General features: G+C 35.4%; 1 non-coding gene across 1 annotated transcript; it reads left to right on the top strand.

Annotated features, from left to right (window-relative positions):
- The first annotated feature begins 5824 nt into the window (after positions 1 to 5824).
- On the top strand, positions 5825 to 5906 carry TRNAL-UAG (transfer RNA leucine (anticodon UAG)). Its single transcript has one exon. It is a non-coding gene; the product is annotated as a tRNA-Leu (tRNA).
- The last annotated feature ends 11965 nt before the right edge of the window (positions 5907 to 17871 follow it).

Here is a 17871-nt window from a genome sequence, read left to right as displayed (position 1 = left end):
TGGATGAGTTAAAGGTCATCGGTAGTCCTGATAAGGGTCAATTAAAAATAGTAGAACGAACATTACAATTTGGCATGAGTGCAGTTTTGAAGATCGGAAGTTGAGGCAGCCATGCTGGGAATAGAGGTTCTGTACGTTCGTAACATGGGCGACCTTAGATTTCAACAGCCCCGTCGGAAAGGATTTTAAAGTGGTACGGTTTAATTGACATTCAATAACAAGATACGTATCTCACTGAACGATCACCAAGAGCATGCAAGTTGAAATGTTGAATCTATTGGCCTGAAAACGGGACATTTTGTAATCGTGAACATGCTTAAAACATAACCTCCGGACTATGGGAACATATAGGGATTAGATTTTAAAAAAGCTATTGATTTTGGATTGGGCTCTTTGAAAAAAAAACGTTTAATTTCGAATTTCATCCCTTTAACAAAAAAGGACAGGCTTTAAAATCTGCCTTTAACTATGGTAAAGAGGCAGTTGTGTGAACTATACTCGAGCACCATCGAACATTACAATATTACAAAAGCACTGGTCACTGAATGCATTTTACCCATTAGAATTTAAATATAGCATTTTCTAACCGCTATGATTTAAATTTAACTCTAGCGCCTGCTCTCGGTAATGTTTTATGTTTATTCAAAATTGTGTTTGAGCCCTGGCTTTACATATTATTGGATATAAAAAGGCTACAGACAAACTTACGCAAATGTTTGAACCTAGCACCCGATCAATCAAATTATGATGTAAAATCGAAAAATTTATCCAATATAACACATTTCAACTGAGATTCTTCACACCGTTTTGGGGCAAATGCATTAATACAATCTCCCTCTCACGTCCCTGATACAATCTAGTAGTGACATGGAATGGGGACACGCTTTTTTTTTTTTGGGGGGGGGGGGTGAGTGATCGACCCCTAAGCAGCTCTCATGATAATTAACGTTGATGGCGCATGTATCATTACGTATTTACAAAATAATGGGGATATGTGTTCCAGTAAGGCCATAATGTTAGCCCATAAGCCTTGTAAATTTACAAGAAAGATGTCACCAGAAGCATCAAACAATCGTCGGGTTTAAATTTCCGCTAATTCATAAATCTCTTCTTTGCTGACATGATATATATTAATCACTGGTTGGGTGCCCATCACATCAGTGGAAATGAGAATGAGTGATGGACATCCGGGGGCTATCTCTATTGCTTCAAGAACAGACATGCAAATACAGGAAGCCTGTTGATATAATAATGTCATAACAACGTAATTGAGAACATCGACGCACTGTGATCATACTACGGGGACAACGCGCGCGGTAACAAGGGAAATGCCGTTTACATATATTGGGGTTAATTCAGCCATCACCTCCTTACGAAATCGATCCTGTACACAGTTAGAGTCAAGAGATACTCTTAAATGAACACAAACAAGTTTTAAGGCACTCTTCTCTCTCTCTCTCTCTCCCTCTCTATCTGTCATTTGATGAATCACATCCCCTTTGATGAATTATCACGTGTTCCAGATTTGGTCTAGATATGTATACCATTCGTTTTTATGAATGAGATGATCAAAATGGTAATTAGGGATAAAAGCATCGTGATGTGTGCTTATAATTATCTAAATAACCTTTTTTTTTCAAATCACACCGTTCGCTTATTCTTCCACCTTGCTTCCGGGGGCTTTCATTTTTAATTAAAGGCCAAATTCTCCGCCAACAACAAGTTAATATATATGAACGGAAAGGGGATAAAATGACAAAACGTACCGCTAACTAAACAAAATAAGAGTGTTCCGGCTATGGTTGGGATCCCGACTGCTTTTTTATTCTGACCTTTTCATTTTAATAATAAATGTAAGAACTTAAAATACATACATTTCAAGCAGTTTTACGATTTGCAAAACTTGAAATGGCAAGTCCACCAAAACGAAAAGTTTATTCAAATTACAAAACAAGAACTTCAAACTAGCTTAACTCTAGAAATATTATTACGATCGGATGTAAAATGAGAAAACCGTGCCATTTCAAAATTTCGCGTATTTTACATAAAACATTCATATGCACAACAAAGTAATATTCAAAAAAGAGAGTCGATGATGTCACTATTATACTAGTTTGCTCTTTATTGTAGAAATTATAAAATATTTCTTTTTTTTTCTGATTGGATAGTGACGAAACTGCAACTGTTCTTTGAATCAAAATAAATTTACCAATACCTAAATTCAACATGTTTTTATTATTATTATTATTTTTTTTTTTTGGGGGGGGGGTTATCAAACTTTATTTCACATTACAGTGTGAACAAAATTGATATAATGTGTGTTTCATAAAAAAAGAGAAATCATTAGGGGGTGACGTTGCCAATTCCCTCATTCCCATACCAACGAGGAATTTCACATAACTGTTACATGAAAAAAATTAAGGAAATCTAAAATTAATTTTTTTTACATCCATTTTGGATATTATTTTTTTTATTTAGCCTGTTTGAAATATTTTAGTTCATTCAAATAAGATTTTGTTGGGGTTGACATACCTTTTTTTCTGCAAGATTTTATTAATGATAGTGGTCCATTTATATGGCTCAGCTACTATAACAATGCATATGAGCGTAACATTGTCCCATAGACACGTGTCTTTTTTTTCAAACACTTAAAAAAATAATAAAAATAAGGATGAGATTAATGGGACTATTGTTTACTTTACCAGTGGATATAGGAAATATCTGGCCACAGAAGGCAGAGAAGGGTATGTCTGCCGACTCATTCCGAAAATAAATCGATTTGTAAAAAAAAAAAAATCGTGAAGAGATCCTATTCATTACCTGTGACGTTAAAATAGGTGTATTTCCTCCGGCATGTCAAATAGTTCCAAAAGCTAATATTTCTTCCCCACTTTGACAAAGGAAGTTCAGCGATTGCCCTTCCTAGAAGCAGTGTTCGAACGCAAATCATATATATACGCATACACTTTTTTCAATCAGCTATATCAAATTAAAAATCTTGGACACGGGTTGGATGACTTGGATCGAATGAATATATTTTGCCTTCCTGTTGTTATTAGGCTCGTGCAAACCTTAATGCGGGGTTTGTGACGTCATCCGTGTAAGTAATTTTCAGTTGTTTGTATGTGAGAGAGCTACAAAAGGAACAATATTTTCTTTATTTGTTTTCACGAGAGAAACGTGGCATTCTGAACAGATAAAACGTTATAAAATCAGGTTATAGGGGTTCGTGACACCATCTCAATGCCTATAACAAATCATTTCAAGCTGCACGTCTGCAATGGAGCCAAGCGTTATTGCGGCAAAGTTGCTATTTTTGATGGTAGAACTTAGCATCACTTTCAAAACCTCGAACATGGCAAAAAAAAAATTTGTGGATATTTGTTCCGGGAGGGGAAGCCGTTCTAAAGTTTAGGAGGGGGGCGTGCATTACCCCCATCGTTGTTTTTATTTCTAATCTCTCTGTATTGACAGGGCAGGCGCGGATCCAAGGGGGGGGGGCGAGCCGGCCCCGCCCCCCTATTTTTTGGCAAACCAAAAAAATTTCCTTTTAACTTGAGAGAAACGCTGAAAACAGAAAGAAAAGTATGAAGGAGGTATTATACCCATGTTTAATTTACGGCCTCTTAACGGCCGGCCCGATCCCCAGAGACCTATTCGCATTGGCACCGCATTCTGCTGGTTTACATGTAAGGTAAAACACGCTACCGCAACTCCGCGCGCATCAAGACATTCTCCTGCCTCCTGCACATGGGTCTCTTGCTCTCCATCAACGGCCGATAAGCTCTGTATAGGAGGATTATTATATGCGCACAAGTAGGCCGAAAAACAATATTTAAAAAATGCTTAAAATGTCCGGTTTTCAGGCCTTAATATCAACAGATTTCGAGCTCTCATTTATATTAGATTGATAAATAAATTTATCAGTTTTATGAATTCCTAATTATGAAATTGTCCCTTTTTTAGAATGGAATATCCATATCGACAAATTTCATCTCGCACTTTTTAATTAGGAAGAGAAATAGGAAATTGTCATTTTCATATGATGACATATGCCCTTGCAATTTCCCCGGGTGCTGGGTCTAAAAAATGATTTTAAAAAAATCGGCTCGCGCTTCGCGCTCGCATCATTTGTGAAGTACGATCCTGGAGTACGATCCACATCTTCTTAACAATATTCATACGATGCTTGAAATAGTGTTTAAATTGACCCTCTTCGGATCGCCATCATTTTTTTTCAGCTCGCGCTTGCGCATTATTGATTTTCATAATTAATAAATGTATTTCGAATTCCTAGAATCTAGGTCTAAATCTAAAAAACAGCGCACACAATAGATACGCATTTTTTTTTCTTTATTCAAAACGTGCATGAATTATACAGTTTCATATCAGAATATCAAAAAATTTCTTCTCGCACTTCGCGCTCGCATTATTAATGTAGGAAGATATGTTATTAGTTATTCTTCTCGTGATTTACGAAACATGAATAGTGTGTCCAATTTTTAAGTCTAAATCTCATTTTTCGCTCGCGCTTCGCGCTCGCATGAAATGTTTATTTATATAACTATCCTGTTTATGATTACAAAAGTGCTTAGAATGTCAAATTTTTAGGTCAAAATGTCAAAAATTTTCAGCTCGCGCTTCGCGCTCATATTATTTGATTGTTGAAATATGTATCGTTTTCATGGTTAACTGCAAACAGTCCTTATAGGTCTGTTTTCCCATCAGGCCAATCGTATATCAAAAATTTCTGCTCGCGATTCGCGCTCGTAGTGATTATTTAGTTACATAGACATCTTGTTCACGATCACAGTCATTGCTCAGAATGTTTGATTTTCAGGACAAAATACATGAAATTTCCTAAGATATTAAGCTCACGCTTCGCGCTCGTACTATTCAATTAGGGCTTATATATATGAGATTATTATTTATTTATGTTTTATGAGAACAAAGCGAACAAGTGACTGTTAGGACTACCCCTTCAAAGAAACAAGTAAAAATCTACTTTGAGCGGCTGATTGGGGAAAATGTGGGTAATTTTTTTGTTCGCCCCCCCCCCTATTGGCGAAAGCTGGATCCGCCCCTGCAGGGTAAGCAAGCTTTGAAAGCAGAGTTCCAGCATTTTTGATGATTGTAAACAAAAATAATTTATTTTCCAGTTTCCCTTTTATCGGGGAGGGGAGCAACAGATCTAAGTGGATGTGCAAATGCTCTCTATGCCCCCCCCCCCCCAGTTTTATCACCCCTAGGCCAGAAGGAAAAATCCCCAAGAATTGGAAGGGGAGTATTCAACACATGTTGTGGAATGAGACTGTTATTATGTTCTGATTTCAGAGCCAAATCTGTACAGGGTTTTCTTAGACTCTAAACATGTGTTTTAGAAATAACATGATTTAAAACAAAAACTATATTGTATAGTAAGGATCAAAGCAATATTTATATATAACTTGGGACAAGGTGAAATATGTAATTGAATTCACTAAAAAGTTTTACAATTATGAATTCAACAATTCACCTCACTCTAGGGGAATAAAGTACGTTTTCTAGTACAACATTCACTCTAAATTACAGGGATTTAAAATAAGTCTAGATGGATTGTAGTTAGGGACCAATCGATTTCTGGATTTTGTTTTAATCCTAAAGACTTAAATTTAAATCTCAAATGATTTAAATTTAAATTAAATTTAAATCTTTCGAGATTTAAAAAAGGAATCTGAAGGATTCAATTAAATCCGGAATTCGATTGGTCCCTAACTACAGTCCATGTGGACTAATTTTAAATTCCTGTAATTTAGAGTGTAGGTTAATCATGCGTTTTCGACGAGGTAGCGTGGCCGAGCGGTCTAAGGCGCTGGTTTTAGGCACCAGTCATTTCGATGGCGTGGGTTCGAATCCCACCGCTGCCACAATGTTTTTTTTTTAGTTACGTTTTTTGTTGAGAAATTTGTCCGAGAATTTAAGTTAAGTATCCCAGTTCACCGAATAATTTGAGATTCACCAATAAATTACATCGAATCACCAGCTTAATGGCAGTGCGTGGTTACCGCTTCCATATTAGTTCCCTTCATAGTATCTTTATTTATTGGGTACGTTCCCTACACTTTAATACAAAAGTTGATGATATATTTAATATTAATACATAAAGAAATGATTTCGGTTAGTGAGCGATCCAAAAAAAGGGTGTGCGACACCTTGACTGTATGAGACATGGTAGTATTTTGGATAAATATTAACTCACCAATGACGTCAATAAACTTGATTAATACGCTTATCTTAATTTTGTTTTTAAAAAAATATCGACTAAAATGTATATATATATTTATAGAACATTTGAAATTGTTGTTGATGTACTTGTCGTCTCCTCCAATCATATGTAGACATGCTTTGGCTCCTAAGCATGTGGAACAATGTTTTATTTTGGACACTGAATAAGGGGGACGTTGTCCAAGCCATTTTATGTTTACGTCATTGGGATATATTAATAAAATTGAAATTAAGATATTTAGTGTACACAAGAGGAAATAAATAATAGATGGGTCGAGGTAGAAGAATGTAAACTGAGAGGGAAATACGTGTATAGACATTCGAGGAGAAAGAAAATAATGCAACTTGACCAATAATGCCATGATACCGTACTTATTGTGGTGTGGTGTTGAAATAAATGTAAATATGGAAGATTGCGTGTGGTAAATGAAACGTGGCATTTTATGATTACATTTTTATCAGGGTACATAAGAAAGAGAATAGAGTGAAACAGAGAAAAATGGACAGGGAAAATTACAACATGAAAAATACAATGAAATAAATGGATAAAACAACAATAATTAAAACCTGAAAATAATTTGAATATGAAGAGCTCACTTGCAAAAGGGGTATGGTCCATTTTTCATTAAATTTGATTTTTATATCTTAATGTATAGATTTTTAGTAGCTCTATAAGATGATACCAAAGAAAAGTTAAAATTCCTATTAAAAAGTGAACTAAAATGGCAAAGAAAAATCACCTTTATTTCAAAAGGGGTTAGGTCCATTTCAGTTTAGTTGCAAAAGGGGTTAGGTCCACACATAATTTTTTTGGAAAAGAATATCTTAAAAAATATGAAGACAGGTAGAGTTCTCTTATACCCAATTTTATGTTCTCAGGGTAGGGTATCATGAAAATTCAGTTTCGCATAAAAATATTGTAATATGGGAGAATAAAAAAATTGTTTTCTTGGAGTGGACCTAACCCCTTTTGCAACTAAACTCTTCTGAATAACTCATTTGTCAAAAGGGGTTAGGTCCATTTTCATAAATTTATTGTTTTCTGTCTCTAAACCTCTAATTTTTTAGTCACTCTGATGATACCAAAGACAATTTGAAATTCAAATGAAAACGTGAATGAAAGTGGCAAATAAAAATCACTTTTTTAATCAAAAGAGATTGGATTCATTTCAGTTTACTTGCAAAAGGGGTTAGGTCCACAATGATAATTTAAAAAAAAATACATAGAAAAAAATTGAAGACAGGTAGATTTCTTTTATACCCAATTTTATGTTCACGTGATAGGATAGTACATCATGACAATTTTAGTTTCTCATAAGAATATTGCAATAAGTGAGAATAAAAAAACATGGTTTTTCTCGGAATGGTCCAAAGTGGACCTAACCCCTTTTGCAACTAAACTCTTCATATAATGAAAACATGAACGCAATGCTCGATCAGAACTAAACATGAGTTTCGTGATAATGCGAAATCGTTGCATTTTGTTAGTAAATCGAATCCGCTCTTGTTGCCCAATACCATGCATACGGTGTGTGTGTGTGTGTGGGGGGGGGTGGTCTTACAGTGTACTTTTGTGTGTAGATTTAAATAGGTGCCTTTAATCATTAACAGTGGAGAATTAAAAAAAAATGCCTTACCTCTTGTGCTAAATGGTGATATGGATTTCTTTATTTTTGCATTAAAATAAAGCATAATGCAAATTGGATCTATCCAGTTCGAGAGCAGTAGGTGTACACGATACCATTAAAATAATCTTTCACCAGGCCTAAAAATAATGTATCAGTATTACTTTTTTGAACTTCTTCAGATCTTTCCTCCGATGTTCTTACTTCTGATATTTGAACCTTTCTTATTTTTTAGTGTTGTATTATTTTTCTCTGATTTTTTCCCGTCTGATATTTCTTTTCTCTATATTTTTTGAATAATTTTTTATCTGAGATTTTTCTTCAGAAAGTAATCCCTCTAATATTTTTCCTCAGATGTTGTTTTAATGATATTTATTTTAAAGCTTTTCTCTACAAATTCACCTGACATGTACCCCGCTGAGGAGGCCCCACGCAACATACAACAGACAATTTACACACACACGCCCCCACCCTCACACACACCCCATCCACTCTCATAGTCTCCCTCTCGTAGATATACAGACACACATAAAACACGCACACATCCATACACACTTTATACGACATAGCCCCCCTCTCATACAAATACAGACATCCACACACCCACACCAATGAGATCTCCTTGCCCACACACACCCATGCCATCCACTACCGGGAACGTCAAGTTTATCATTATATTGATACTAACAATATGAAGACACCGGAAAGAACGTATACTTATTTTGCATTTGCAGGAAGGAGGATCAATAATTACTATTGACCAATCAAACAATATACGAATCCTATTATTGTTAATATCGTTATATATAATATTTCCTTTGATATTTTCCCATCGGTCACATTTCGATCCCTGATCGAGAGAAGACATTGTTAATTATTCATCATCACCTGGCGACAACCTCGATCCTGAGCCAATTTCTGGTATAAAAACAACGTCAAGGAAATTGATCATTTCTCTTGAATGAGATAATCATTTTGTTTGATACACATTACTGTCATATTCAATCTCATTTTTGATATTGATTACGTCTTTTCGTGGAAGAAGTGGAATTATTAGACTTAAATTGACCGAAATGCATAACAAGTGGCATTATGGATCGGTACATGGTACATGGCTAGTTAAAGAGCACATATAAAATGATGTCGAGTCGATCTCATTAAAAAAAATTCAAATTCATTCTTATTTAATTTACTTAATTGATTGATTTGTCTTTTTTCATATACTAATTTGTTTATTTCATTAATTCTATTTCATTTCATTATATTAGGGGTAATTTTTACGTATACATTTAGTATTTTCCGTATCGATATTTCATGACAGCAATACCATAGATACATTGAGGATCTCAATTTAATTTTTAGTTAGCTTTCTCTAAAGACAAGGAAGTTATTTTAGTGCCAAAGGCCTGATATCGGATATTCCTGTACATATGAATAATTCATAGTATTGTAATGTACGACCACATCCAGTGGTGCCTTTTCATCCCTTCTGTTTTTCAATCTAATCCATATAAATCGATTTACCATCTATTATCATTGTGTCTATGACTCTTCTTTATCCCTTCCCGCCATTTACATATTTCTGAAAGGTCAGGTCCATCCCAAAAAAAATTGATTTGAATAAATCGAAAAAATCAAACTCGCATAAAAGGCTGAAAACTGTATGAAAGTTGGATGGAAAATAAGAAAGTTATAATACTTAAAAGTTTCGTCTATTTATCACAAAACAGTGATATGCGCAATTCAGTGACATGCAAATGAAACAGCCGATGATGTCCTTCACTCACTGTTTCTTTTGCTTTTTATTGTTTGAATTATACAATATTTCGTTTTTTACAGATTTGAAAGTAAGGACCAACTGTACTAAAACATATAGTATTAAACAATGATATTTCCACATGTTTAGGGAGGAATTAATTGTTGTTTCATTTGACAATGAGGAGAAAATTAGAATATTTCATACAATAAAACACAAAAGAAATAGTGATTGGATGCCGTCATCAGTCTCCTCATTTGCATACGAACCAGGATGAGCAGAAAATTGTTTTTTTAATTAAGCAAAACTTTAAAATGTCATAACTTCCATATTTTACTTCCGAATTTGATGAAATTTTCAGTGTTATGCTTGTTGGATTTTCCCCTTTTTGTTCAAATAAAATGTTTGTTGAGTAGACTTGTCCTTTAAACATTTTTCAATCTTCCATTTTCAAAATCCTTGAAATTCAGAGCATTTAACATTTCTATATCTACAAGCGTTACAGGCAAGATATTTTCATTTGACTTATCATAAGTTATTATCCTTATACTGCCCCTTTCAATTTCTTAAATTGATAAATCCCTCTGCCTACTACGGTCAGGTAATCGTACCTTTATTCTTGTGACATTTGTATTTCAAAAGCAATCTTTATTACAGCGTAATCTATCTGAATAACTCTAGTCAATACAAGCGAGTCAGGTACCGTGTAATATAAGCCGTCGATAATGCTTCATTTATTGGCCAAACAAGTCCACCTAATAAACACGGCCCGATCGACTCTCATAAAGTTTGCTATGGAAACGATGATTTGCTTCGATCTCAATAGGGATCATATTGACAGACACAAAGAACAACTTAAATTAATTGTCCTGTTTTCATTTCATCCTAATTTTAGTTTCCTGTGCAGGAGCGACGACGCGAGGGTATCATTTGTCAGTCTCCCTTATGATATATGTCCCATTAGAGTAGTTATGCCTGTCAACTATCATATTAAATCAGATTTCAAAAGAAATCAGTCTCCATACGATGTTTTACGACAATTCACACATCTCGACAATGTAAGATAGAGATGACTTTAAGAAAAGAAACGACAAGACGAAAGGACTTCCATTTGTTATCATATTGTGTGGAACGTTATATCGATCAGTTACGACGAACCACATGTATCAACAGATTGCAACTAGCAACAAAAGTAAAGCAGTGCATGCATTGTGTATTGTTAATAAAAGGAAAATAAAAATATCAATTTGTCACAAAATGTTTCCCTATTTCTAAATCGCCAAATCCGAGTAATGTTTAAACTTATGTCGATCATATCCCCTCAAAAGAATGGTTTATTAATTCAATTATCATTATCGTTATCGATTTGCTCAATGGATCAATCAGTGTAGCGTACCAATGCAATGCGGAAGAGAGTGATATTTTCATTTTTTCTGATAAATCCTTGACTTTCAGCTGTATTGCTTAATATGGTTATCATGAACCGATTGCAACAGTAATCAAGAGAGTGGATTCTAGAAATGAAACGAGATTTTGGTCGAATATTTACATATAATGCATAATTTAAAGTTAAAGTTAGTCTCCTTCGTTTGGGCGAACTCTTCAAACAGAGTTATGGTATAGCAAAGTGTGTAAGGGGGCGAAAGCAATAGATCCATACAATATATGTTAGACGATGATGTTGAAATATCTGTTTAGATTATTGTTAGTTTTCCATTTTAAGGAGATGATTGTAAAAGACAAAGAGTGTCTCCCTAACATACCGGGTGACACGAGATTTGCTCCGGCGATTATTGCTCCGAGCTTTATTTCGTCTACGATATAGGGTTATTGGATTAGGTTTGCAATAGAGTTTTATGTAAGGTTTAGGATTAGGTTTAGGATAGGGAATAGTGTTTAATCCAGGGTTGGCGTTGGTCATTCCATTAATGTGTGGAATTTGCAGCTGAGCAGTTGTCGTCAGAGCAAATGTCATGGAACCGTTTACCGAGCTATCACAATCAGCGTGTTATCTGTGATACACAGCTTAAACCTTCTGGGCCCCGTCTTACAAAGAGTTACGATTGATCAAATCAATCTCAACTCTATGGAAATCCATTCATACCATTTTTTTTTCTCCACAGTCTCCTTACTAAACAAAGAGCATAACATCACACTGAATCTTCAATAAAACGATGAATGTATGCATATACATCATATCTGGAAACAAAAATTGAACAAATTTGCATTTTAGATGTTGACGTTGCTGGCCGTCCATAGCTTTGATCGCAACTCCTGTTCAGGACTTCACCTTGTGGAGTGCTGCAAGAAACTTGCAATCAGTTGTAAGTCAGTCTAACAATAATTGATCGATGGTCTGCTTCTTGCTTGTATAATCAATTTGCTTTGGTTGACATTGACTGATAACTTGTAAGTTCACAACATAAATTTTCAATCAACTGTTATTATTTTCTCGCAACGCCCCCAATGCTTACAAGTGATCGTTCATCTTGGAAAGTTGCCAAGAAAAATGTTTGAAAATGCTAAAATGGTAAGATCAAAACGGACGGCATAACAAAACTCTTATCGAGAAAAATGGTATAAATTTATCTTTCACGAAATAACAATCCTTCAATGTAGCCAAACCCATCCGTGTGAATCCAATCGTATAGATCCTTTCCCCCGGACGAGTTAAATCTGATATTGGCTCCTCACAATGAACACCCCCGCCCCCTATTTACCTTCTATTGTTCGAAAATTGGATCACACGGTTGATCTTGCGCTGCGTTTACTTTCGCTATGACGTTAGACTCTCTGCAAAAAAGACTAATTTGGCTTTGAAAATTTGAAATATAATCCTGTTAAGCTGTTGGAAAGTGCCTGATAATACATCTTCTAAGAGCCACCAACCCCATTTCTTGTCCATACAAATATTTCCCTCGTGCCCCGTATCATATCTATATCCCTCTCTCCCCCCCTTTCAATGTATTTTATTATTCTTTCCATCTCTTTCACTCTATTTCATTTTCTACCCCCTCTCTCCCATCTCTCTCCCTCTCTCTCTCTCTCTCTCTCTCTCTCTCTCTCTTCCTGTTCCCTTTTATCTTTTTTCTCTCCTGTTCCCTTTTATCTTTTTTCTCTATCTATTTCTTTCTGTCATTCACTTCTGTAGGCCTAATGCATTCCCACCACCTTTGGAAAGATCATGATCGCTATATTCAAAATGTCTTTGAGGTAAAAACGGATCAAATATTTGGAGAACACCCGATACGTGTGAAACCTGTGAGCTCAAAAGATAGCACGAGTAATACGAGACAGATAAAGCTCACACCCCCAGTTTACCCCCACTCACTACTTCCCCCCCCCATCGGTTGCATGGCTAATCAAAACAATATAGGAAAGAAATAAGTCAGAAAAAAGTGACTGACAGAGTCCTTGTTTGTATACAATCTTTGTTTATTTTCATTTGGCTTATCTTCGTACCAATTATATATTCCCTTTCAACGTCATTCTTAATAATACACACAATTCTTCCACTATTTTGCTGTATTAAAACCTTGGGGTTTTCTTCTTTTGATAAAAGAAGAACATAGGAAGTCGTTAAAATATTCTCTTTATCATTTTTAATTTGATTCAAACGACATTATGGCTATTGTGAACTTCAGAGGGCAGGCAAAGCGGGTAGGCTGAGTTAATAAGGTACCATAAGTTCATGTCTGTGGGTCACAGCACAGTTTTTTTTGCGTCCAGGCAGTCTAATATACTAGTACGCAATGTAGGTCAGGGTGATCAGACTTTCCGTTTTTTTAGGGACAGTCCCGTATTTCACCAATTTGTCCTGCGCCCGCACGACCCCGCCCAGGGCGCCGATTTGTCCTGTAGTTTTTTTTTTTAAACATATTAATGTTAGAATATTCAGGCACTTCCATTTTCTCATATGCGGCTACACTGTTAAAATCAATTAAAACAATGTGTTCACTACACTCGAAAAAAATATTGGGTAAAAGTGCTCCATGAGGGTAATTATGAGTCCAACCAACATTGGGCATTTCTTTTGGGCATTTTCATTTATCCAGTGTGATGAAAATTGTGTCCATTCTAAAGTAATTGCTGCTTATTTTTTTTACCTTACCGGACAATGTGCTTTCCGTATTGGGTAAAATACTGCCCAAAATTGGTTGGACACATAATTACCCTCGTGGTGGTAACAATTTTACGTACGTAGAGAAAAGGTTCGCAATCAGCAGTAGTTATGAACATAGCGTGTTCTACAATGAGATACCTAGGCAACAGTTTAACGCCAACGGGCCAATTGCGCAATCACTGAAAGACTATCTCGTAAGTCGTATAGTCACTAGCTCAGTACCGTCAAAGTCTTTGTATCGGTTTTGTATTTTGTATTTTATGCTATTTGGATTTCATAAAAAATCTAATATGATTATTATGGGAATATCGATCGAACATAAGTTAAGAGGGACCCTTGATTTTTTTTTCCAAGGAAGAAATTATTTGTTTTTGTGACGTCAATTATTAGCTACTGTAAACTTCCTCGCATAAAGAACGAATCTAGATTTTGTTCAAAGATGCTTATTTTTTTAGAAAACATTTATGTGCACAACTCAATGATATGCAAATGAGAGAGTTGATGATGTCCCTCACTCACTATTTTTTTTCTTATTTTTTCATTTTTGTTTACAGATTTGACAATGTGGATCAACCTGACTGAACCATAAAATGTTCTACATGTCTAGGGAGGAATAAAACTTTGTTCCACATGAAAATGAGGAGAAAATTAAAATATTTCATACTTCATATGATAAAATACAAAAAAAATATTGAGTTGGTGATGTCATCATATGCATACAGACCAGGATGTGAATATAACTGATTTGTGAAATCAAGCGAAAATTAACATTGTCTAGTGTGTTTTTGCTTCCATTGCGGAGACAGAATCAGCGTTTTCAAACGTCGTTTCAGATCGCCGATTGCAAACGTGTTTCTGGGAGTGCTTTTTATGCTCTTTTTTCAGATTTTTCGAAGTTTTTTTTGCGAGTGTTATATGGTCGACTGTTATTGAAACTTCGAACAATTTCCGGTCTTTAAGTAATTGCATGGAGCTATACTTGACATAGTCATAGAATATCCACCATGGTGAGGATAATAATAAGACAAAACAAAGAATATTAAAGTATTCGTAAGAAAATAATAAGACACCTATTAGTTCATGCTACTGAGGCTTCTGGCTCAGCGATGTCTCCTCACCATAACTTATGTTCCGTTTTGTTTGTGTGTAAATCCCTCAACATACATCGTGATGACAAATTAGATGAGTAGTATTAGTGATAGTACTTAACTTAATAATCACACATGCAAATGTACATTGGTCATGATTAGAACCAAGGAGATGAGAGGTAATTCCGTGGAGGTAAGTCCCTGATAGAACCATTCGACTGTATTTGCCCGCGGATTCTCATCTCACCGGAAGCATGTACCAAATGACGTTATTCAAACACGTGTACGATCGTGGTTCTGTACTTCCCAAGAAACCCTGATTCTGGTCAAGCGACGTTTTGAAGCGTACCTTTTTATAAGTTTACCATCGGCGTTGTGAAACGTCTTTTAAATGAAAGTGAGCGTGGACGCAACCGTGTTTTGGACTATATAACGTATGAAAACGTGTTATGCTTGTTGGATTTCAGATCATTTTTTTTGTTGGGGTGGACTTGTCCTTTAATGATTGATAAGTCCTTGTAACTAGTAACTTGCATGTGATATAAGCAAAAAAACAAAAAATTATTCATATCATTGTCACGTTTTAACTATGCAAGTCCTACAGTTACAACCTTGATATATTTTGATGCAGTATCGTAACTCGTTTAACTTTCATCCAACATGACTGTGTATGTTGATCATTTTAACTTGGCTAAATTGATATGTGTTTATATGGGTTTCAATGAAAGTTTAACACAAACACTAGAAACGGGCGAGGAATACTCCCTGGCCAATACGTCATGAATATTCATAAGATCATAAAATTCTGACCTCGCCTTGCTGCCTCATCAAAAAAAAAACCCGGCGGAAGGTTGAAAGGAGCGGGTTAAATATCGCTCGAGAATGAAGCACAAGAATAGATAAGATAGTATGTATTAGAATTCGTAAAAGAGATCATGTATAGATCTATTTTTTTATTTCAATTTAAATGAAACAAATTAAAGGATGAGAACCATTGGATAAAGGGTGTGATCTATTTTCCATGCACTAGAAAGTAATTTGTGCATTAGAAAATACATTGTAAAGAAAGATCGATTTTGAAGCAATTTTTTTGTGAGGAATATGGGCGGGTATTAGTCTATACTTTTTACGTGACGAGTCACATTTGGTCTATTAATGTCTATTTGGTGAAATGAACATCAAGTCAAATTTGTCGTAGCCATAAAAAAGGCCCCCCAAAAAGAGAAACAATGAGGAACAATGACAATCAAAGAATATAAATTAAATAATATTGAGAAGAAAATATAGACGAGAGATGGGGGAAAGAGAGTGGGAAGAGAGAGAGAGAGAGAGAGGAGTGTGCGATTCTCCTTCGGAAACTGTTGTTGGATTTCGTCCGAAAAGAATATTAAAGAAAGGCAGAAAACAGTGGAGGAAAGTGTCTAAGAAATGAAAACGGAGGGCAGTTAGGTCAAATTAAAAAAAAAATCCTAAATATTATTGGCTATTGTTTTCATATTAAAATAAGACGAAATTTACAATGATACCGTAATGTAATTGGATTAATTTGGCCATCAGACGAAATTATATGAGAACGATCAGAGGCATGATGTATGGGCCAAAGTGAATTTTCATTTGACGGGCTGCATATATTAGTGATATAAAAGTAAATGTCTATTACACTAAAACAGTATTCAACAAATCGGTTATTGGTTGTACATGCACTCTGAATCGTTGACGAGACGTGAATGAAAAACAAATTATAATCTGAGGGCTTTAAGTATATTGAACAAAGTTTAGTAATAGACCAAAGGCGACCTCGAACATCAGAGTTCGTTTAATCTCTAAATCTTCTGAAATGAATGAAGGACCTATATGGTATTAATTTTTTGATTGTTTTTTTTTTTTTATTACAAGTTATGTATTACTATTCTAAAGCTTAAGATCTTATCTTTCAAATAATTCCTTTTTTTTTTGAAAATTAACTAGGGCCAGCTTATCGTGGTTTTGAGGTTGGTGGCCAGGACTGGACAAGATGACGACACGAGATTTTACATCGTGATTCGATGCACACTGTGCGAGATCAGTTTTGTTCTTTTAAAAAAATCTTACATGACTATCTTACTGTGGTTCTGGCTAAATGGCCACAAAATGATGTCAGACTTTATGCCACCGGACTGCATGACATCAGACCAAGCGACATTTTCTTTCCATCCACTTCAATTGTTTCTTGTTACTTTATATGAATCAGAGTGTATGGACAGGTAATGAAAAACGCATTGATGATTCAACCGGTGATGGGCTGATGGCTGTTTTATATCGATCGAGTCATAAATGTTCGAATATCATCCTACACCTGATTTTATATACACTCGTTTCAACTTCTGATGCGACCTTTTTTGTAACAGGCGGATTTAACATATATATTCTTGTCATAGATATATATGCCATGGGGCAGAAATAAACCCACTGGAAGTGATAGCAACGATACCTCTTAATACTGGTCTAGATCACTTTGGAAGGTGACACATTTCATACTTCTTCTTTACCGATGTTTGAAATTCTTGAATTTGTAGATTTCTTCAAAAAAGCTTTTCATCCCCAGCGGCTCAGATCTCTCTGTATTGATCTCTGTTTCCATATCTCGCTTTACGACTACGGCTACCCTAATTCTCTCTTCCCTCTGAAATTTCCATAGCCCCCCCCCCCCCCGCTTCTTCCAAATCAGATCTTTCTTTCTTTTTCCTACTACATGTACATTATCCTTCTCCCTTCCCCTCTCTCTCTCTCCTCTTTCTCTCTTTTCTTCTTCCATATATCTTCTGATTTATATTTCCATCCACTCTTTTCCAAGATTCCGTGGTTAGTTCACTAGTGCGCAAGTATTGTTAAAATCATAACACCCCGACGCACGTGTGCATTCCCCACCTACACACACACACACTCTAAAAAATATTTGGCAACATACTGTCCACACAGCAATTGGTTAAAACTTATCCAATTCTGGGTAGTTTTAAACCAATAATTTGTGCTTTG

This window comes from Lytechinus pictus, chromosome 1 (assembly GCF_037042905.1).
Source record: "Lytechinus pictus isolate F3 Inbred chromosome 1, Lp3.0, whole genome shotgun sequence".
NCBI classification, from domain to species: Eukaryota; Metazoa; Echinodermata; class Echinoidea; order Temnopleuroida; family Toxopneustidae; genus Lytechinus; species Lytechinus pictus.
Note: the sequence above shows the minus strand (reverse complement) of the source record. Positions and strands in the feature narration are given on the sequence as shown.